The sequence below is a fragment of the Pantherophis guttatus genome, chromosome 8, assembly GCF_059756535.1.
Source record: "Pantherophis guttatus breed Tessera chromosome 8, ASM5975653v1, whole genome shotgun sequence".
NCBI classification, from domain to species: domain Eukaryota; kingdom Metazoa; phylum Chordata; class Lepidosauria; order Squamata; family Colubridae; genus Pantherophis; species Pantherophis guttatus.
In genome coordinates this window covers 83237854-83260726 of record NC_142070.1, presented here as the reverse complement: position 1 = coordinate 83260726, position 22873 = coordinate 83237854, and the positions used below count along the sequence as shown (strand labels likewise).

The following is a 22873-nucleotide window of genomic DNA, read 5'->3' as shown; positions in this document are numbered from 1 at the left end:
TACAGTACAACAATAGTTTATTGGTTAGCCAATTGGCCATCTCAAGACACAACACAGCATCAACTAACAAAAGGATTGTTGTTGTTCAGTTGCTAAGTCGTGTCTGTCTCTTCGTGACCCCATGGACCATAGCATGATGGGCCCTCCTGTCCTCCACTGTCTTCCAGAGTCTGCCCAAACTCATGTTTGTTGTGTCGATGATGCCATCTAACCATCGCCTCCTCTGCCGTCCCCTTCTCCTTTCGCCTTCCATCTTTCCCAACATCAGGGTCTTCTCCAAGGAGCCCTCTCTTCTCATTGGGTACAGTGAAGCCAAAGTATTTGGACTTCAGCTTCAGGATCTTTCTTTCCAAAGGAGGGTTGATTTCCTTTAGGAACAAAAGGATAAGAATAAATCTACCAAACTGCAGAACAAAATCTATTCAAACGAATGTGTCATCTTGACATGTCATCATAGGATCACTTCCATGTAATGAGCTCTCAGCTGAACAGCTCCAACTAGAGTTCTGCTGGATAATTTTTTTTTTGTACTCTGAAAGAGGTAAAACAGTCTATTCTTGAGGGCTCGGTTGTGTTGTTTTGTCAAGCAAAGATTCAAAATACTCCCCTTAGGCTGGGGTATATATTTGACAGTCAGCAAGACCCGAGAGATGTCTTCTGCAGCTGAAGTCCCCAGATGAATTTCTTCTCATCATGTGTCACCTGGAGGGATCTTCCATACTTTCCTGTGGAGTCCAGCAATGCAATCCTAACTCCGATGAGGGTCATTCTTTGCACAAGTGCAGAACACAAATATAAGGGTGCATTGACAGCCTAAGAGAAGTGACTGTTGTGTGACTGTAGGAAGAAAGTAATTCATAATGATTCTGCAATTTGGGGTTTTACTGATATGCTCCTGCATCTACATAGGGTGAAGGAAAAAAAAAAAGCAAGCATACCAATTGCATATTGTCTTAAATTACTACGTCTGCACTACTATTAATCTTCTCATCGTTCCTATCACCCATCGCCTTCCACTAATGACTGTATGACTGTAACTTTGTTGCTTGTATCCTTAGGATTTACATTGACTGTTTCCTAATAGGATTTGATTGCTTATTTGTTCCCTATGACTATCATTAAGTGTTGTACCTTATGATTCTTGATGAACGTATCTTTTCTTTTATGTACACTGAGAGTGTATGCACCAAGACAAATTCCTTGTGTGTCCAATCAACTTGGCCAATAAAGAATTCTATTCTATTCTATTCTATTCTATTCTATTCTATTCTATTCTATTCTATTCTATTCTATTCTATTCTATTCTATTCTATTCTATTCTATTCTATTCTATTCTATTCTATTCTATATTACAGGAAAAAAAGAAACGTGGGTTGCAATTGTGAAATTTCAGCCAGATTTCATAATGCAACCAGAAATAACCTGTATAAATCTCGAGAATTACTCTGGTAAGAAAAGAAAAGTCGGGGGAGGGGTGGAAAGCAGAGATGGGATTAGAGTTAGTGCTATAGAATGTAGAGAAGCCCAGATGTAGGGCCCGAAAAGCTAATTCTTGATTTGCAATGGTACAGTGGATTGTGATGGTAATAAAGGAGGCAATCAGGATTGAATTTCATAGGCATCTTTATTAAACGTCGTTCTGAGGCCAGGTATTCAATAAAGGATGGAATATTCAAAAGCAACATTATTGGATTTCTCACTTGGTTGCCTCGAGCGTTTGCAAAGGTGATGCGCCAGAATTTTTCAAGAATTATGGAATCTCGGAATTTCAAACATCAGCATTAAGAAGCACCAAAAGTTTCCAAACCTTTCGTTAGGCTACCTTTGCTTTCTGAAAGCAGAGAATGATGGGGCAGCTCTGTGCTTTGGAACCATGGAGGAGAAATCTTTTTCTCTTATGCCAAATGACCTGAAAATGTCACCCAGGCAGGCCATAATAATTTGATTATCTTCACACTAAATTACTTTAGAATTTTAGAGTTACCTTCAGCTGCCCACTTATGACTCACATTTCTGATGGTTGCAGTATCTCATGGTCATGTGATCCCCTCTTTGACCTTCTGATGAGCAAACTCAAGGAGGGAAAAGTCTGAACAACTGTGAACACATTTCTGTTCATTCTGGCCTGGATCCCCTTGGATAATTCTTCCTACTATCATCCTAGACTTCTTGACTGTCATGTCATTGTCACAATTTAAAGGCATGACATTAGGAAAAAGCCAACGAACGAGATTCCTCCTCCTGAAAGATTAGATGTCACCTGAGATGTAAATGTAACAAGAGGATATTATTTCCTGAATTAAGACTCCTCTCCTTCTGTTTCCTTCAAGCAGGAAGATATTTCTCATTTGGCACGATGATCAACTCTCAGAAACAGCACGTCATTCATCAGCCATAAACCCCAACGACACGCCTGGAATCTGACACGCGTGTCATGTGAGAACAAGCCCTGGGTGGCAGCAAAGGGAAAACAATATGTCTGTTGTTTGTGGAAATGCTAGTGCGGAAGAGAGATCGACAAAGCACCTTTTCCTTCCTTTTCGTTCAATCTCCAAACAGAGCAAAAAGTTCAACCAGGAGCATTTATCTGCTTGTTCACTTTGCTCCATAAGCCGAGGATTCGCAAGGGGCCTTTCTCCTTTTGACCTCACCACATTTCCCTGGGAATAATGGCAGGTTTCACAAGCCAAGTTCTGACATGGGGCTCACCACAAAACTGAAACTTCCCTGAGAAACTCTGGCATGGCTGGAGTCCTACAGCCACTGCCCTCTGGGAATTCACCTCTGGGAATTGGGCAAAATCTCCCCTCTTTGTCAGTCAATCCTCCCTTCTAACAGAAAAGTTTAGTCAGTCTCTACCAACCTTTAATACAGATATTTGTCTAGATTGTTTATTTAGGATGGGCTACACTTTTCTCATGCTTATGTTTTGTTTTATACGCCTTTAAAAACTTGAAAAACTCAAAAAGGCATATAAAACAAAACCTCGTGCAATTTAAAATATTCCCATAGTTGTCGGTCAGGTTCATCTTTTGCCAGCAAATTGCTTGTTTTCCACAGGCAGCAATGGGCATGACTGCCCACCTCCAGATAGGCCAATAGAAGAGCTTGGGGGGGGGGCAGAGGCTGACTCTGTAAACGGTTTAGAGAGGGCTGTAAAAGCAATATGGAGCGGTATAGAAATCTAAGTATATTATTATATATTACATTATATTATATTTTAGTATAGATTATTACATTACATCGTATCATATCGCATCATCATCTCATATCATCTCATATATCATATCATTTTCAATATATAAATATACAAGTCTAACAAAAACATAAGTAGATTGGTTGCAGGATTTGGGTTTGGCTAGTCTAGAGAAAAGAAAGACTAGGGGGGGGGGACATGGTAGCAGTCTTCCAGTATTTGAAGGGCCGCCACAAAGAAAAGAAGGTCAACCTGTTCCCCAAAGCACCAAAGTTTAACTGAAGGATCCTGGCAACTCTGCAGGATTGAAGTAGCCAGGTAGATGTGATGGAAGACAGGTGATTTCTCAAGGAACCATGGCATGAAAACAACAATTATACCTGGAAGCAAACTGGCAATCAGTGCAGCTAACAGAGATGGTGAGGCAGGCCCATTACTGCTCCTGAAGTTCTGTATGGCCTTCAAGGATGGCCCAAATTCAAAGAAAGACAGCAAGAACGTCTATCTCCCGTATCATGCAAATGTCTGAATGAGTCTGACAGCCTCAATAGAACTGGGTCCTGATGTCAGCTAAATAAGCAACTTGATCATCTTACATTTATGTAGAAATAGAGGATTGTCTTATGCCCTGGATCTTAGAAATCCAGAGAGAATCTTAGAGAAAAGAGAAAGAATCTCTTCATTAACTACCGTTGGTCACAATTTGACTGAAATGGTACAGGATTTCCTACCTGAGCAGGAGGGTTGGACTAGAAGACCTCCAAGGTCCCTTCCAGCTCTGATATAGTCTATATTATGTATTATAGATCTGACGTGATATTCTCAGTAGTTAATGCAGACTTTGTAATGCTGTATTGAATTGTATTCAATGAAATATGATATCTAATGCATAATACCTTTTGACATACCATTTCCTGACCATGCCTGTATTGGGCCCAAGTAAATAAATATGTAGACAACCCCTCCCCCACCCCATAGATTCCCTCCCATAGTGTAAATAAAAGCAATTCTAAACTTATGGCAAGGAAGGGATATGGAAACCAACTGGTTGCATTTTATAGACCCTCCCAGGGCCTTCACTTGGAAGCATGGACACCTCCCAGGCATAGAACCTCACACATAATTGTAGGAACATTTTGCGTCCTTATATTAAAATATAAACAAAAGGAAACCAAAGTATTTATCCGATTTCATTGTAATTTTCTGGTCAGTGCATTCCGTTTGGATGTGGTGTTTGGTTTAGCCTTTTCCAGAGTTCAGAATTCCTCCGGAGGTTTGAGTCAAGTCCATTTCTGCCCAGAGTGTTTGGGATTTTCCATGGCCTCCTCCTTTTTGCCCCCTGCTTTTAAAGTCTGCCAAAGTCCATGGCTCTAAAACAGCGATAAACAAACGGACCCGAAACCAGATATGTCAAAATGGAATAGCCTCTCCGGTTCCCACACACAAAACCTTGGGTGTGCCAAGTGTGAAGAATGCCTGTCAAAAGGAGGAATAAGGGAGTCTATGGTCTTTAAAAATCACAGATTCCACAGGATTTGGTGGACTCCTCTTTGGTGACCCACCCCCACCCAAATATTAACGGGAAAGACCTACAAATACCCTTAGAGCTAATTCTACCCCACGATGGATTCTTGTTTTAAGGTCTCTGTGAAATACAGAATCTTTTTTCTTATCAGCATGGATCTTGTATGGATCTTCCAATATGAGCAGGAGGATCAGGGAGGAGGTGAAGAATGTAGTCCTTATCTCAACTGGTGATAGAAAAACCAATAAATTTCCCCCACAAAAGCTGAGGATGATTTATGAAGGGCAACCCCTTTTATTTATACCGTGTATTCCCCCCCCTTTTTTTTGTAAGAAGGATTATGGTTGATTTAAAGTGTGCATCTGGAAGAAGAGGCAGGAAAGAGAAGGGAAGAAGGAAGACAAGAATGTGGAGTTTATTTTTATGTTTGACTTGAGGGAGAGGGACTTTCAGCTGAGGGTAGAAAAGCAATACATCTTAGCAACAAGAATATTCCTATCTCGGTGATAGAAAGTTTGTCTGGCATGAAGAGCATTGTGGTTTGAAGCACTGCATATCATATGATATAAGCCTGTATGAAAAACATAGGGCTAAACTTCATCAGCATGTCAGTTAAGTACCTTGGCACAAAAAAGAAATTTTCTTTAATTTTCTCCATGGAACTTCAACTTTCATAAGAATTAATCTTTCAAAACTCAACGTATGCTGAAGTCCAGCATTATGGTACAATCTAACTCTTAAATTATTTGCTATTCCAGACATGTTTCCGTGGTGTCTTCTCCATTGTGGGAAAATCTGGAGTGTTTTGCTGAGTCTGCATGTAACAAAAGCAAATGAAAAACATTCCTGCATCATCTGCAGACAAATTCTACCTGGATATGTTTTCCATTATTATGAATTTCGAAATAACTCCTGGAGTTCTGTAGACAGGAAAACATGTAAAGGAACTGATCTCGCTATCTTCCCGGATATGGCACTGAAAAAACTGAATCAGATGCCTCTTATTTTTCCCACTGAGAGGAAAAAAATCCAGGTTCTTGAGTCCTTGGAGATAGGGCGGCATACAAATTTTATAAATAAATAAAAAAAAATAAGGTTGGTTTTAGAAGGGCCCCCATTTTTCATCCTAAATTGCATGCCTCTTTCTTGCGAAGTTGGAAGCGATTTGCTTTTTCAGGAGATGCTTTTTCAGGGTCCAGGCTGAGATGGTGAAGCAGCAGGAAGATTGAAAGGAGGATGATTCTGTAAGACAAACTCCTTTTGTTTTAAACAAATGTGATTTTTTTTTTCTCCCATGAAGAAATCAGGCACCTTGTTGGTATTTTCCTTATAGTAAGCACAGAGTAACCGAGAGGAAACAGGCTATGAAAAATCACCATGGTAGTAAATTATTTCCATCTGCAAGCCCTGTAAATCGTGTGGACATGAAAAGAGAAGCTCCAGTAAGAGCTCCGGAGACTCATGGCTTTGGATGCAGGGAAGTTCGTCTTCTGAGGACTTTATTCCGGAGCCAAGATTAAGAAACACAAAGTCATAACTCAGGAACTGGACCATGTCAGAGCAATTGTACCATGGAAATGTACTCCTTCCTTTCCATGATTGCTTTTATCTTAGGAAAAAACTGTTTCAGGAATCTGCAAAATAAACAACCCCAAATACGGGCTCCTTCATATTCATTCTTCCTTCAAAGCCAGATTGTGACCTTCTGCAAAAGACATTGCGAGGCTCTGAAGAAGCCATTCTTCTTACCCAGCAGATTATCACGACAGCTGGCCAAAAGGCGCTCGCTTGGGAAGACCTCAAGAAGCGGCTACTAGCTTTGCAGCTAGTAGACAAAAACCATACAGCCCCACCTAACACCATTCTGAGGTCTACTTGCAAACTGGAACCACTTAATTGGGCCCAAAATATACATTTTATATACAATTCAAAGCCACCTTGCTAACTCTGATCATGCTGAATCTGACAAAGGACCTCTTCGACTCCCACTTGACTTCTGGAAACTCCCTGGTGGTAACAAGGCAGGGAAACAACACACAAAATTTGCATTTTTTCCTGGGAGATTTGTTTCCATTTCTGAGTTTCACCACAGACCTGACATTGCCTGCCAGTCTTCCATCCAAGTCAACTAGACTCAACCTAGTTTAGCTATTGCCTGGTAAATAAAGAGTGAATTTGGTTGCACCTTAGGATGCGGGACTTCAACGGTGCTTCAAGCCAACATCACTTTGAAGCTGCTTCTCAAAACAAAAAGCCCACCCACACTTTTAAAAGAGAACAAAGGAGCGGTTTTATTGCCTTTGCCTCATTCCAAGTTCTTTTTCTTCAAAAGTATTGAATCTTTGAATCCATATAAATAACAAGAACAAAACTTCATTTTAAGCGATTAAGGAAAAGAATCTATATCAAAGTGGTAATTACACAAATCTTTAGGATTCAATTTAAAGCATTAATCTTAGAATACAAGGTCCAATCTTGCCTTTCCATTGATCCAAAGATAATTCAAATTTTGCTGACCAACAAATATCCTTCAAGGAATACATAATCATCTTTGTTTTTGCAATTGTAACCTCAGCAATAATATCTAATTGATAAGGAACAATCAGTGGCCATGTCTAAAATATATAATTCTTACATTCTTTCAAATGAATTACTGGCGGTGTAATTCACTTCCCACATAAAAAAGAAGACAACCAACTTTTTTAAAAAAAGATTGCAAACTCCTTTATATCCCAGTTATATCTTTTTTTTACCCAAGTAATTGTTTTTTTTTAAGATCATATCCATCATTCAAAAATTCCAGAAGCCAGAATAGAAAGTTTCATTTCTCAATGAAAACTTCCTCAACTCCTACAGGTTTTTTCAACTATCTAGAACTTCTACCTTGATTGAAAGGTGAAATGGTGAACCTTTGGGTTTTCCTTTTAAATAAAGAACTAATGAGGACATAAATAGGCCTCCTTTGTTGGGTTGACACACATTTCATATCCTTGTCTTGATTCTAGCTTGATGGGACAAAATAAGAACACAACCTGGGTGGCAATGTGTTAAATAATCCTGGGCTGGGCATTTTATTAAAATCCAAAGTGTAGTCCTTGCTTCATACTCTGTGTTAGGTCATACTCAGGTTTTTCTAATTTCTGCAGAAAGGGGAAGACTATTTGAATCATAGAATCCTGGGGCTGGAAGGGACCTTGGAGGTCATCTAGTCCAACTCCCTGCCTAAGGAAGGAGATCTTATTGTATCCTGGACAAATGCCTGTCCAATTTGTTCTTGAATACCCATTTCTTGAAGGATGTCTATATTTATGGTCCATCTTTGATAGAAGAAAATAATGCTCTATTTATGAGATCAGCATGGAAGAAGGTTACTCTACACAAATTGTGTGTGTGTGTTTTAATGTGATTAAACATTAAATGACTCCCTTTTAGCCTTCTGCTTATTAAATAACCCCCCTTTAGCTTTCTAATCATAACACACACTTCCAAAGACTGTAGGGTGATTCCAGAGATCCTCGCCACATACAGGCAGACACGAACCGTCTTCTCAATGCCTTGGATACAGACATAGCATTTCTCCACCCCTTCTTTTGCCTCTGTTCCTTGTCAGTGGAGCCTCTTCCCTGAAAACAAAACAAAACAAAAACATAATGACCACAAGGCTGATTTTACTGAGCGTGGTCATCTGTAGGAGAGACCAAGGGTGGAAGAAGTGACGCTATCGCCATCATAATGTAAACTATGCAATGCACGTCATTTACATGAAGATGTTCATGATGCAAGTGATGTGACGGGGACTTCTAAAAGCAACGGGAGCAATATTCAGCCCCATCCAACAACAGAAGACAAAACTGAGCGACCACTGGCTGAGTTTTCCTGTTGGGCACTGTTGCTATGGTCTAGGCAATTATCTGGTTTTTAAAATGCTTTTAATATATGTGATGGACCTATTTTATGCCACCCACGGTGTTCTTGGGGTTGGCAACCTTAGCAAATCTAACAAATAAAAATAAATATTGGCATTCATGGGCACAGAGGTTCCCAGCCTGCTGGAACATGCGTGTATAGTTTGCTCAAGGCAACTCCTATTGAACTTGAATAGATTGTTGTGTTGATATACTGTTAAATGGGCCTATGTTTAAGCTATGATCGAAGCAGAATAACAGAGTTGGAAGTAACTGGGGTATAGGAGGGCCAGGAAAAGAGAGAACAACCTTCTCCTATGCTTTTTATTTTTTTTTATTTTTTGTCAAGCATATATAAAAATATAAAACATGATTATGAATACATGAAATGCATATGAATGAAGAGGGACAATAGGACAGGGAGGGTCTCATCTGATCTCATAAGATGGAGGGTTATTTTCTGAGCTCCAAAATGAAACACAGGCATTCTTGAAGGCATGGATCTTCAAGGAAAGACTGGACAGCCCTTTGTCCTGGAGGCAATAAGGTCACATGTAAATTGGTTTCAATTTAACAGTTGATCAATTAGAAGTCTTTATCTAAGATGTCTAATTACAGCTGTGAGATGCTGGCTCTGCTCAGTCAAACCTGTAACACATGCAAAAACAAGACACTTTTTTCTTGCGTTATTGCCAATGGATCTAAAATATATGTGTCCTCTATACTAAGAAATGAAATGCTCCTCTTTCCCCCCCTTTCAAACGGAGCCTTCTCTCTGTATACAAGAAAAACAGAAATGTTTGTTTATCCATCTGCCTCCCTCCGTCTGCTGCTTGAGAAAAGCTGTAGGCAAGGACCAGAGGTTGCTGAACTTGGCCGTGTGTGTAAGAGATACTAACAGGATGACCACCAAGAAAAATGTCTACAAATAGGCACACACAGATGCCTATCCATAAACATGTGGACGTGTGTATTTTGTGTGTGCCATAACACACATACATACACACACACACCAGCCTTTAGCAACCCAAACCCCATTGTTTTTGAGTAGGAAAAGATCGCCAGGAGGTGCTTCAATCTGCTTTGATGAGGCTTCTCCAGGCCTCCCAAGAAGACCGGGAAGAAAACAAACGAGAAGAAACCTAGAATGGCAACAGGCAGAGGAAGAATTTAGGGCCACCATGCTGTATTCAGCCTCTTTCTCTCCCCCACCCCCATTTATTGGGCTTTGTTTATTGGCTCTATTTATTTGAAAGATTTCCAGATTGCTCGAAGGGAACAAATGTTCCAACAGCAAGTTAGAACAATAAAACAATAGTGCTATCAAATATAGGCAGAGATAAAAGAGGCAAGTTTGATACAGTCCACAAATCCCAGCAAGGAAAACATCCTGATGAATCAATATTAAAAATCAAAACAGAGAAACAACTCACTGGAGTGCTTCAAAAAAGCCCACTCCAGGAAAACCCAGGAAACAGATCAAGTCCACTGTAGCCTGACCACTTAGAATGGATGGATCCCTATGGAAACCCATTCCAAAAACTCTGAGGCTGCTGAAGAACGGAGGGCTGTGTGACAGGCTCAATGAGGGATTTGATTCAAAGGAGAGTCGATCAAGCCATTCCCCAAATCAACCCACACATCGCATCAGGATGGATGCTTTGGAGGGTTTCAAAGGCACTGAGTAATTGCTCAACTTTTCCTCAAGTAAGGTTTGGGACTCCTGGCTTTGCAGAGGCCAAAGTCCTTTTCTTTCCAGAGGAAGATAGGAGATAAGGTTATTGGTGGGTTGAGTTCTTTAAGGCTGACATGAGGAGTTGGCCAATGAGTCATGGCAACAAGCCTGCTAGCTCAGGGGAAAAAAAGTTTGCCTGGAGAATGGAAGGATTTATGATTTTCTCCACCATTCAGTCAGATATGAAGAAGCTTATTGGATGAGAAGCAAAACATCCTCAAGGAAAAACAAAGTCCAGTCAGAACTGAAGAAGCTTCTTGGATGAGAAGCAAAACATCTTCAAGGAAAAACAAAGAAAGTCCTGTTGCCTCTTGAAAAAGGACCTTTGGGACAACCCTGATCTGGATGACTGAGACTCTCCATAGACATGTAACTTAAATATGACTGAGTTGGACTGAACTCCAGCTGACCACAAAGGCATCGTTTCACCCTTTCAGCCTGCACCCAGCAGTAACTTGTAGCTCTTTGAGGGAGACCCCCGTAATCTCTCTGATCCCCCTTCATCAGCCTCCTTTATTGCCTTCCCCTTCTTCTACGTCTGTCAATCTTGTCAAGCTTCATCGGTTTTCCTAATGCATCATTGACCTGAGGTTTTGCTTGCTGATCTTTGTCTCAAGGAAGCAATCATTTTTATCTGGTCCCTGACTGACTGATGTGCTCTTTTGACAGGTGCTGTTGGAAACCGTCTACAAATCCATCTTTTGAAAGCGTCTCTCTTGTTTCTTTCCCCCTTTCTCAGTCTTCAGCTCTACTTTGCCTCTGGGAAAAAAAAAGACCTCTGCTCTAATTATTGCAGACTTTGTTGTCACCAAAATGTCCTTTCCTTCACAATCGCGGCTTCCTTTGTCATCCCCTTTGTCTGCATGATTAATCTCTGCTTAATCTCTTCTTTATCTCCACTCTGATTCTTAAACTGTGCACCTTCTTTTTTGCACTTTCTGTTTTCACTTTCAATGGCCTCTTCTCACTTTTCTTTAAGCTACAAGTGTCTTCACCTCCATATCCCACTATTTCATTTTCTAAGTTTGATCCAAGCAGCTATTCTTCCAAAGTTGTCATGCTTATAATTTATATGTTAAAGGGGCCCATGGACAATATGCATTCTTATCTCACTTTCTTCCCCATCTGTTTCTTCAAAATCAGTCCTTATTGTAGCTTTTGGCTCATTATTCATTAGATGATTCATTACCAAAATAATTCAATATTCTCATTCATGCCCATTAACCTTAATATATTACATTTCTCCTGTTTGCTAGAAATACATTCCTCAATTTTTCCCAACCTTTTGTCATTGCAGTGCTGCTCCATACATCTACGTAGCTGACTTGGGTCAAAGAAAATAAATTCCCCAACAAACGAATAAAACAAATTTTGAATTATTACAATAATTCTGTGATTCTAGGAGAAATAACATATAATAATTCTGCGATCATATAATAGAATAAATAACATTTTGTTTTTCTCTTAGAACACAAATGTCTTTTTGGAACAAATCCCTTGTTTATGAGTCATTCTCAATGGGATTCTTCTGCTGCAGTGCCAGGCATAACATCTTCCTAACATTTCTGTGTTCAATGCTGATTTATAATGTTGAAAAAAACAGAGGGATTACATTAGAATATTAATTTATTTTTTGAAGTATGAAGAATGTATGCAATTGGCATGCATTGATTATAATCTAAATATAGCAACAAATGAAAAAAATGTCTTCCTCATTATTCCTTTGGCCTTAACTTAGGCATCTATGGCTCTTGCTGAGCCTTCTCATGGTTTGGACGCTTACAAACGATTTCTAGTTGCACAGTTTGTCCTCAATGCATGAAGGATGAGAACAGGATGGCAGGGCAGGACAATCTTGCTTGTTCCCCCCCCCCCAGTCCTTGAGAGAAGGCAGGACTATTGTGCTTGAGATGTTCAGCACATGGAAGGACAGCATTGCTATAGAACAATGGCTAAAATGTGCAATTTGTTAAAAAAGAAAAGCACGGATCATACATACGCAGGCAATGATAATGCTATGCAGCAGGGGTCACATTGTTTGTAATATATTTTTTTAAATGTATCCTCATATATTATCTTGATAAATAACTTGAAGCAGAGACAGAACTACGGCCTCTTCCTCCCCTTATTTTCCCCATAACGAGTCCTTTGGGAGGGGGGCGGTATATAAATTAAATTATAAATAAATAAAATAAATAAATAACAATAACCCTGTGAGGAGGGTTAGGCTGAGGGAGAGAGGAGGAGGAGGAAAAGAGAGAGGGAGGGAGGGAGGGAGAGAGGGAGAGAGAGAGAGAATGAATAACCAATCTGCATCTCAAACCATCCTTGATATTTACTTGTAACAACAAAAATCTGTTTCTTTCCAAAATATTCGTTTGGAAATTCATTAGCTGATGTCTCAAGTATATAACTCTGACTGTTCATGGGGGCTGCCATAAAGTTTAGTGTGGCAATCAATGGAGTTTAGTTTAGTTTAGTTCTGAGGCTTTATTTAGGCAGGCAACAATGCCAATGAATATTCTGGGTGAGGGTTTGTTGTCTACCCATCGCCTTGCAATTTGCTTCGTTTGTGAAGAGTCAGGAGGATCCATGAAGGAATCTAGAGAAAGGATGGAAATAGGGTCCTATGAATTTCTTTTGAACTCCTTTCTCCCCTCATGACGGTAAAAGGACCTTCACAGCAGGTTCTAGCTTCCTATTACTTTGCTAAAATGATCAAGTGACTAGGTACACAGTCAGGTAAATCCTGTTCGAAGGAAGAACGAGAAACATGGAATTTCTCCATTATTCTGAGCAAACCAGCTCCTGGGCGTCCAGTGTGGAAGTAAAAGAAAGTTAGGAAGGGGAAAAATGGGGAGAACACAAGTGAAGGAATTACTATTCATCTCCAACATGATCTTCCCTTTTTTACCTTTAGAAACCCGCTCCATGTGGAGCAACGGATTTTGCAGGTAAACACGTACCCATGTTCAAGTTGAATTGGCTCCAGCTAGTTTCAGGAACATGTCCCCGCACCTGTCTTGGCAGGAGCACAGAGGTGATTTGCTATTGCCTTCTTCTCAGATGTATTTCCATCTTCCTTGTCTAGCCTAGAGAGACGAGATTCCCATCAAAAGTTTCCACCTGCCTTGGACCGTTCCAAGATTCTAAGTGGGCGCTTGTGAAGATTATAAACTGGTACATTGTGGTTTGTTTTCTGTCTCCCCTGGTTACCAGCCTTTTTGCTTGATATTCAGGCAGTTACATTCACTGATAATGTAGCACCACAGTACAACGGAAACATTATGAGCCAAATCGTTATGCCTGTAAATGACAGGATGCCGTTTATTTGCTTTAATGACTTCTCCTGTTTCCGAATTCTTTCATCCTTCATCCTCACACTTTTCAATCAGCTAGAATTAGTTTAATGGATAAATATTCCTGCTTGGTTACTCCTTCACGGCCCAACCCAATTATCACTTTTGTTGGAAACCATAACACCGCAGAGCTGGAAACAAAAGGAAACCATATGTATTTATTTGTGAAGTTTGCTTTGAAATTAATCCAAATTCTGTTTTTGCAAATCTGATGGTATTTGTTTCCCCCTCCCCCCCAAATTGGCAACACTTTCCCAAATTTGTTTGGGAATTAATAGAATGGCATATGCTTCCGTCACAGCCACATCAACAAAACTGCATTTATACGGCACTTGATGTTTTTCTGACATGCCACAGCTGACGTTTGCCTGAACATGCAGCTCCAAGCTAATAGAATGCAAACGGGAATGCTTCCTAACGTCTCAAAACTTTAAGCCTTTTTTATGGCAGAGTGAGAAAATATCTTCTCTTTTGGACAAAATAATAAATGCATGCATGCATACACACACACACACACACACAAATTTGAAAAAGAGAGAGAGGTAACAGGAGGAGAGAGCTTGAGACTGAAGCCGCAATGCAAAACATGATTATTTCAATGCAAGTAAAAACAAAAATCAAAAGGTTTTTGGACAGAAAATATTAATTTGGAAATTGGTTAGCTGGCGTGTCTCACACACAAACTGTGATCTTTTCAGGAGGCTGCCATAAAGTTTAATATTGAATTCAATTGTCTTTAGCTTACCTTACCTTAACTTAACTTAGTTTACTTTACTTAACTTTAGTTTAAGCTGGTTTTCTTCTGTATGTCCAATGTAGCAGGAATTTCATTTGGTTTAATTTCATTTGTTAGTTTAGACCCAATCATTTATTTAGACAAGTCACAACACAGCTGTTTATACTGGATGAATCCTCTGTTGTCTACCCCTTGTAATTGTATATTACTTGTAGTTAACTCATGGTGGCTACTTTTCCATAGTATTTTCCAAAGCATCAGAGGACATGGCAGGAAACAATGAATGGAAGCTAACCAAGGAGAGAAGCAACCTAGAACTAAGGAGGGATTTCCTGGAGGAACAGAAGTTGCCTCCAAAAGTTGTGGATGCTCCATCACTGGAAGCTTTCAAGAAGAGACTGGACAGCCACTTGTCTGAAATGATCTAGGGTCTCCTGCTCAAGCAGGGGGCTGGACTAGAAGACCTCCAAGGTCCCTTCCAGCTCTATTCTGATTGATTGAGAAATAAGTATGGAAGAATTGAGATGGAAGAGTTCAGTTCTGAGGTGACATTATATCTTTACAATCAGCACAAATACTTTCAAAGCCTGCTCTTTATTTTTTACTTCAAAGGCACATCCTGCTCAGTGATTATAAACAAGAGGCAAAAATTCTTATTTAATCACTATGCTGCCCAAGCTTCCACAAGGCCTCAAGTGATAGAAAGCTCTTTGCTTTATGCAAAACTCCATGCAAAGGAAAAGCAGAGTCAATAAAAGTGGTCAGGGGCAATAAGGATAACTAGGTGCTAATTCCACTCTTACAACACAAGGCAGCACCAATTAGCACAAAGAAGCATCTTGTACAAAGCCTATTTATCCCCACCCTATGGGGTTACAAGTGCCAAACATGGACACATGCAATAAAGCATAAGCTAAAGTTAGTCACCACAGAAATGAGATGTTTGAGGAAAGCTTCCGGAGTGACCAGAAGGGATAAAATCGTAAATGAGAGCAGTGGTGGTACAGTACTGTAAGTGAAAAGAGTCATTGTAGGTAACTTGGCCTTCTCTTTTACCTTTCAAAATGGGAAGGGGAGAGATTGGCAGAGGAGAGGGGCACCTGTTCACTGGGGAGTAACAGAATAACAGAGCTGGAAGGGATCTTGGAGGTCTTCTAATTCAAATCCCCTACTCAAGCAGGAGACCCTAGAGCTCAAATTCAGAAGTAGAGTAAGGGGTAGATGCTTATTATTGATTTAAATGTCCTATAACTTCCCATTCCCATAGATTCTGGGTGGCACATGAAAACAATAATGTTAAAAACATAAAACACCACAGGTAGACCAGACTAAAGCAATCATAACACTGCCCGGAGTCTCTCTCTCTCTCTCTGAGGGAAATGAGCAGTTAAGAAGTATGAGACAATAACAAACCAAAATGAGGGATCCCACGAAAAACAAGATTCAAGGACTTGAGAAACCCAAACTCTGTGGGAGAGAAGCTGTTCTGGAAGGCGGCAGCTATAAGAGAGAAGGTCCCACAAGATGGCAACGTTGAATGAGGAGACCTGGACTCCAGCCTCTCTCCTGGAATGGACTGGGAAGCCAGAAACCACAAACTGTGTGTGGTTTTTAGTGGACATGTCCACACTGTCAGGCTAAACTTTTCATTTAATGACAATAAAGAGAGGGATGCTCTTTTGTCAGCCTCTCTAGATTGGCAGATGTATCTTTCTTCAATATTGGCAGAGCAGGAGAAACCTGTAGGAAGTTCACATAATATACACAAGGCTGTCCGCGTAACAAAAGTTGCTCAGTCACCCCTTCTTCTAGTCACGGTAACTAACAGCACAATATGTGGTATAGTCCCTGTTCTAGCAACCATTTTTATAATCTTTCTACTCCTACAAAAGAAGTTGGGAGGCAGTCATTTCACACTCTCCTTCCCGTTTCTTTTTCCAACTGGGGGGAGAAGGGACAAAAGTTTTTTTTTTAAAAAAAACATCAAAATGATGCAGTTGTGATGGATAAAATTGATAGCATCTGTCTTCCAGTGTTTCTGGTGGCTTTTCATCCATCTGCCATTTCATTATATAATAGAAACTGAAACATGGTGATTGAATGCCTAGAGTAGTCCCGTTTTTGGCAGACCTCTCTAGGAGTTTGACCTCTTGAGACAGATAAAGGATAATGGGCGAAGTTCACCCTGGAGGTGGTTGATGGGGTAAACTGGTCCCTGTCCTGTCAATCTCTTAGTTTTCAAAATCTTAATCTGTGTGGTTTTAATTTTTTATTTATTTTTCTACTTGTTTTATAACTTGTAAGCCTCCCAGAGTCACATTATAGGAAGATGGGTGGCATAAAAATGTAATAAATAAACAAACCCATGAGAAGAAACTTTCATGATTCAAATGACTTGAGAGGATAGTTCAGCCCCATGCAAGATTGGGCCTGCTTAGAGATAAATCTGACCCTCTGGAATTAGGCCACCAGATCAAATGTTCAATACAGCAGCTTCTCCCACGAACCCAAGGGAGCCCATCATGGAATCATTCCATGGTCTCTTCACCGACACATCACAGATGCCACTACCTGTCCAACAGTAGAGCCATCTTTCACAGGTCTCTTTTTTAGAAGGAAAAATGGAAATGGCATGGCATATATAGACAGTATAAAAAAATAATTATGCATTACCCTAATGGGGTGCATTAACAGAAGTCCTGACTGTTGGGATCTGTTTCCTTTCCTATCAAACACCTAATAGTCTTCCGTCTACAAATTTATGAAATTTATATTTTAATTACATAAAAAAACCAGCTTGATTTGCTTATGATTATCTCTATAATTTTGCTTATGTGTTGTGTCTGGACAGACTCTTTACCTCCTGCCAAAACAGCACACTTTATAGATAATTTGTTTAATGCAATTTGCATATTTTTCAGCCAACTATGCATTATTCATATACATATGCATATTATTATCTATTATGAAAAATATTGCTCTTAGGTAGGTCCTTTGTTGATCCACTGAGTGCCACATCAATTTACAAAACATTAATTGTTCTCGAAAGATGTGCCATTCTTGGAAGTAAACGAGAGTATTTTTTGTTTTACTGAAGTTTGGAAAAGGCTGTTCTGTTTACTCTTTATAAACCACTCTAGGCAAGGTAATCTGAGAAAAATAAACACTAAAATGTTGGGAGGCCAAAGTGAGACCGTTGATCTCACCACTGCGATCTTGTGAGATCCGGCCATGAGCGGTGTGTATGGGTTTTTAACGTTTCTTATTGTATATTGTTTATACTGTCTTTGTTGTAAGCCGCCCAGAGTCCTCGGAGAGTTGGGCGGCATAGAAATACGAATAATAAATAAATAATAGAAGATAGATAGATAGATAGATAGATAGATAGATAGATGATAGATAGATAGATAGATAGATAGATAGATAGATAAATAGATAAATAGATAAATAGATAAATAGATAGATAGATAGATAGAGGCACTTTCTTTTACATTGTATTATAAAAACAAGCAGTTGTGCTTGGATGCAGTTATCAAAATGTTAAGTCTTTAGCACTAGAACTTTTACAAATCATATTTGGAAGTTGACCCCGCTTGGACTCAAAAATAGCAAATGTTATCTTATATTTCTTGATTGCTAAACAGGAAGCCACAATAACTTCTTGCTAAATCTGAAGAATGATCTATAAGTCCCGAATCTCTGTAAAAATAGCATTTCCACGCTCTATGGATTATTTCTAAATAACCACTATAAATGGGAGCCAACTTTAATTCTTTCACCAAGTCTCAGTAGGATAGAATGCAGAATGTGAAATGATTAGCTAAATTCTTAGATCTTGTTAATGTACAAGATTTCTAGTTCACAGAAAAATTCAAATATGTTAATTATTCTGTTTTTAGGTGCAGTGTAAGTCAAGCATTTTGAAAAGAATCTACTAATTTTTCAATGTGGACCTCAGGGACACAAATTTCACCTGTTTCTGTATAAAAACCATGCCTATCCTCCAAAGCAGCTGAAGGCAGGACAAGAAGCAATGTGTGGAAGATCATTCGACAGACATCCAATCTGGAACCAAGGAGGAATTTCCTGGCAGTGAGGACAATTCATCAGTGGAAGAGACGTTGCCTTCAGAAGTTGTGGGTGCTCCAACATGGGAGGTTTTTAAGAAGAGCCATTTGTCCAGAGTTGGACAAGAACATCTCCAAGGTCCTCTCCCACCCTATTGTTCTACATTTTATATTCAATACGCTATGATAGCAACAAGCACCAATGTGGAAACAAAATGAATCAGGGTTTGTTTTACTTCCTTTTCCCTGCACTCGTTTTTGGTATCTAATGATGGAAGGCATTTATTTTCGTTTCCCTATTTTAACTTTGTGTGTATATATTTTAAATTTGTCCCCACACACAAATGAGAAGTTTTATTTAGCAAGGTTGAAAAGTATCTATGCTGAGGATGTGAAACATAAAATTAATTGCCTAATGGGAGATGGGAAAATGTCATTTTCTTTTCTTTACTTTCCTTTTTGAAAAATGACCTTGTCTAAGGCAAAAGGAAAGAGGGAAGGTGAAACAGAGGAGAAACGTTTATCGAATTATCCAAGGCCACTTCCAGGAAAAAAAGTGCAATGTGTATAAAACATCTTTTGATGACAAAATAAACATCAAGGAATAAAAATAATCATCCATAAATTTATGACACAAATATTCAATATTAAAAATGTTTAAATAGTTATCTCTTTATTCTAAGTGTTTAGCTTACGTAAGGACACCACTGTACCTTTTGAGAATGGTTATATTTATTTTTCTGGTTGAGCGGAATTCCAGACTTTTAAAAAAGAATAATTGTCAGTGTTAGACATTTTAGGTGTTCCTATCTTTTTAACAAAAAAATTTTTTTTTTTAAAAAAAAAAGGGAATCTGGGTTTAATGTTCATACTACATTTGTAAGATATACGACACTCCCTGCTTTACAGAATTAGCACTTGAATCCATTGCAAAAACTTTAGACAAATACATGCAGCAAATAAAACAGAGCGAAAGGGAATAGGTTAAAAGGCAAACCACCAGTTGATGGATTTCTCCAATTTTGCTAACGCCATGAAGATCCTTATCATGTTGACTTGCTTCATCAGAGTTAACTTTCCTTCATTTGATTGGAAATCAGGCAAATTGGACATTCATACCTAATAGCAAAAATAAAGAGTGGAATTATCTAGTTTATTTTTCCATGATCAGCATACATATTTTAAATGGAGAAGAAAAAGACTTTTGAAGCTTAAAATCTAAGTATTTATTTTTCAAAAAAATGTCTGTCCCAGCTCACCAATGCAAGAATATCTAATATCAGACACACGTGTGTTGTATGTGTTATGCCATGCAATTATCATATTTTCTGCCTACTTTCCTCTTGCACCTTGTTGCTTTTACTTCTCCTTGATTCATATTCAACAACACTCTAACTATTTGATAAAACAGTCTATAACCCACGAAACCTTCCAAAATAAATCTGTTAGTTTTTAAGGAATCCTAAAGGCTGCATTCCATCTCTTTTAAGTGCCATATAGCAAAATAATGGCTCACACAAACTACAACAATGCCTGTATTAATGCAGGCATTGTTAACTTTCCATTCTGTTTCTGTTCAAGATTCCTCTATTGTAGTATTTCTTTAGTACAGTCGTAGCATGTGGAGTGGAGTGTTATGCATTTAAATGTCACAAAAGCAGTCTGGAATTTTAGAAAAACTCTGAAATTGGCTAATGTTTAAGGCAAATCATAATCTCAATGTCCTATATATATATTTATGAAACACTCTGGAATTTTGTTCATAGGTCCCATCAAGAGAAATCTTGGATCACTCTGGGGAACTGCTAGAAAAACTTTGCAACCCACATTTTTCAGTCTTTCACACATACTAACAGGAACATATTTTGTCACACACTGTTTTCACAGCAAAGAGCCCTGTTTGACGTTAAACTATATTTGAAGGCAAGATGAAGTTGTACATTTGGAAGGAAAGACTATAAAATACATTTTAAACAGTTGGGGTCGGAATCCCCCACCCGCCACCAAGATTGTGAAGCTAACTCTTTTCTTAAAAGCATTTTAATAAAAAAAAAAAAGTGTTAAAGGCAAAGCAGACATCTGACTATTCAAGGTAAAAAATCCATAAAAACAATATATTTTCAGAAATGTAAGTATGCTAACTTTGCATAAGATCACTTGTATCCATCAAAAGGCCGAGAGCAAACATCCTAAAAGAAAACAGATTTTAACAAGATAGTGACTGAGCCAGAATGGCCTTTCCCCCTCTTTTTTGCAAGCCCCAGAGCTGCCTCCCTCCCATACAGTCCATCAATCTGGAATAATTATTAGTAAATAAGAACATCCTTCTTCCATCTACCATCTGAGAGAAAATTTGTCTTGCTTCCTAGCCTAGATTTAAGTTCTGGATCACTTCCCTTACTTTTTGGCAAGACTAACTGGAGCTTATCTGCTTCATTCTCCCATACTGTCTAATTTCAGGCAGAAATTCAATCTTTTTGTAGGAGAAGGAGTGACAGAATCTAGGGGTGGAATCAAAAGAGAAATCAGCTTAGAATCATTACATAGACACAAATGGACTACGTTCAATTCCTCTTGAATTCCATTGAACCTTACCTAGCACCAAAATAGTGCTGAGCATTAGTTGAGTAGATTCCTGTGCACAGGTATGAGTAATAATCAATCAATCAACCAACCAACCAATCAATCAATCACCTGTGGTCTTAGTTTTTCATGCCTGACAAATTCCCATCTTTGCAGCCAAGTGAAGCTAATACAGATTTGTATCTACAGCCGCACAATCAAAGCCTCACCTCTCTTTATATACACTGCACATGGGGCACACAAAAAAAGGGGCAGGACTTTGATTGGACAGTCAGAGTCAACATCTTGACTTTTTTGATCCCTTCTCTGTAGGTCTCTGCATTTGCATCTGACAAATTCTGATTGTTTTTTGGAATGCACTGTACATCCTGGGTTATTGTCTTCATAAAATTATACAAGCATACTTCAGACAATTCCCCCTGAAGGAAACCTTGACATTACTTACTTACCTTGCAATATTTGCAAGTGGAATTGGGCCACTTACTTACCTTGCAATATTTGCAAGTGGAATTAGTCCTTCTTCACAAAGAGCATGTTTAAAAATAAGGAATGAGACATGCCTTGTCCTTGAAGCAATGTGATACAGAGATAATGCCACCCCATCACAGATGGAAGCAAGCATCAAGAGCCAAGCCCTAGGGTGACCTTGCCTTCAAAAAATTGTAGGAGATGGAAAAATCTGGGATTGGACTTTCCCATCGCAGAAGGACCTAATCAAGGAATGTAAAGAGAACCTGTCCAGGGTGGCGTGGGGCTGGGGGCCATGACTGAGATATCTGAGCCTCTCATGTTCAATCCCTTCCTTACAGTGGTGCACCATTCCTTTACTCATTTGCCTCTAACATGTTCTCTGGAAGGATCCGGCACTTTTGAAGCATTCCAAGAACTGATGACTGCATTTCTGTAACTGCCTATCTCACTTGCCTGTAACTAAACAACCAGTATAATTTATCCATTACAAGAGTTAAAAACAATGGCAAACTCCCCCATTCATTTCTTGGAATCTATGTAGGGTTTGCTCTGATTAGTGGCAGGATGGAAGATCCCCAGGAAATCGGATGGAAAATTGAGAGTCCTCCCAGAAGTCATGAATCATTGTTGCCTTCCATTCAGTTTATCAGAAGAAGTATCACCCAGTGCTGAGCCCACCCTGTAGCTGATCTTTCTTTTCCGGTAGATTTTTTAAAGACAACCAGCGTCCTCATTCTGAACTTTAGTGGTGACCTCAAACAACTTTAGTGATGTCCTCACACAGCTTCATTTCAGAAAACTGACCTTTGCTTTGTTGTTTCTTTTTTCTTTCTTTTTCCTAATCTTTTCAGCCACCAGGAAAAAAATCCATATCCTGCAGCAAACTTCTAGTGAGGCTTACAGTTCATGAAATCCATCTGTCTCTCATTGAGAAGATTTTATATAAACGCCTCTTAATGCTGTGATAACATAGACACGTAGACTGTGCTGAAGAAGTAAATGCAGGAAATGGGTAATCAAACTCATATGTAAGATGTGTCATTTTTTAAAAAAATGTTTTATTTAATTAAAATCACAGGATCAGGAGATTGAAATCTGCTTCCAGTTCTAAGTATGGACTGCAAAACTAAATGCTATCCCTGCACTGGATGTTTTCCTGCCTGATTGTAACAGACCTTGTTCTAACTGTGCATGTACTGAGCTTGATATAGTAGAAATGAATCTATAGCTTATAAACTATTCAAAAACCTTTGGACTGTGTCTTGTTTTTTGACCACTAACACATCTAAGATCCCT

The 22873-nt window shown here is 39.1% G+C and overlaps 1 long non-coding RNA gene across 4 annotated transcripts; it reads right to left on the bottom strand.

The window, feature by feature from the left end:
* LOC148112731 (uncharacterized) lies at window positions 1–22496 on the bottom strand. Of its 4 annotated transcripts, none has more exons than XR_015729189.1 (4): window positions 21595–22496; window positions 13328–19642; window positions 8203–11120; window positions 1–368 (listed from the first exon to the last, which is right to left on the bottom strand). It is a non-coding gene; the product is annotated as an uncharacterized LOC148112731 (long non-coding RNA). The 4 variants fall into 4 exon arrangements; XR_015729188.1 differs by having other exon boundaries at window positions 8203–13851; window positions 18430–19642; XR_015729186.1 differs by having other exon boundaries at window positions 8203–19642.
* Window positions 22497–22873: the final 377 nt, after the last annotated feature.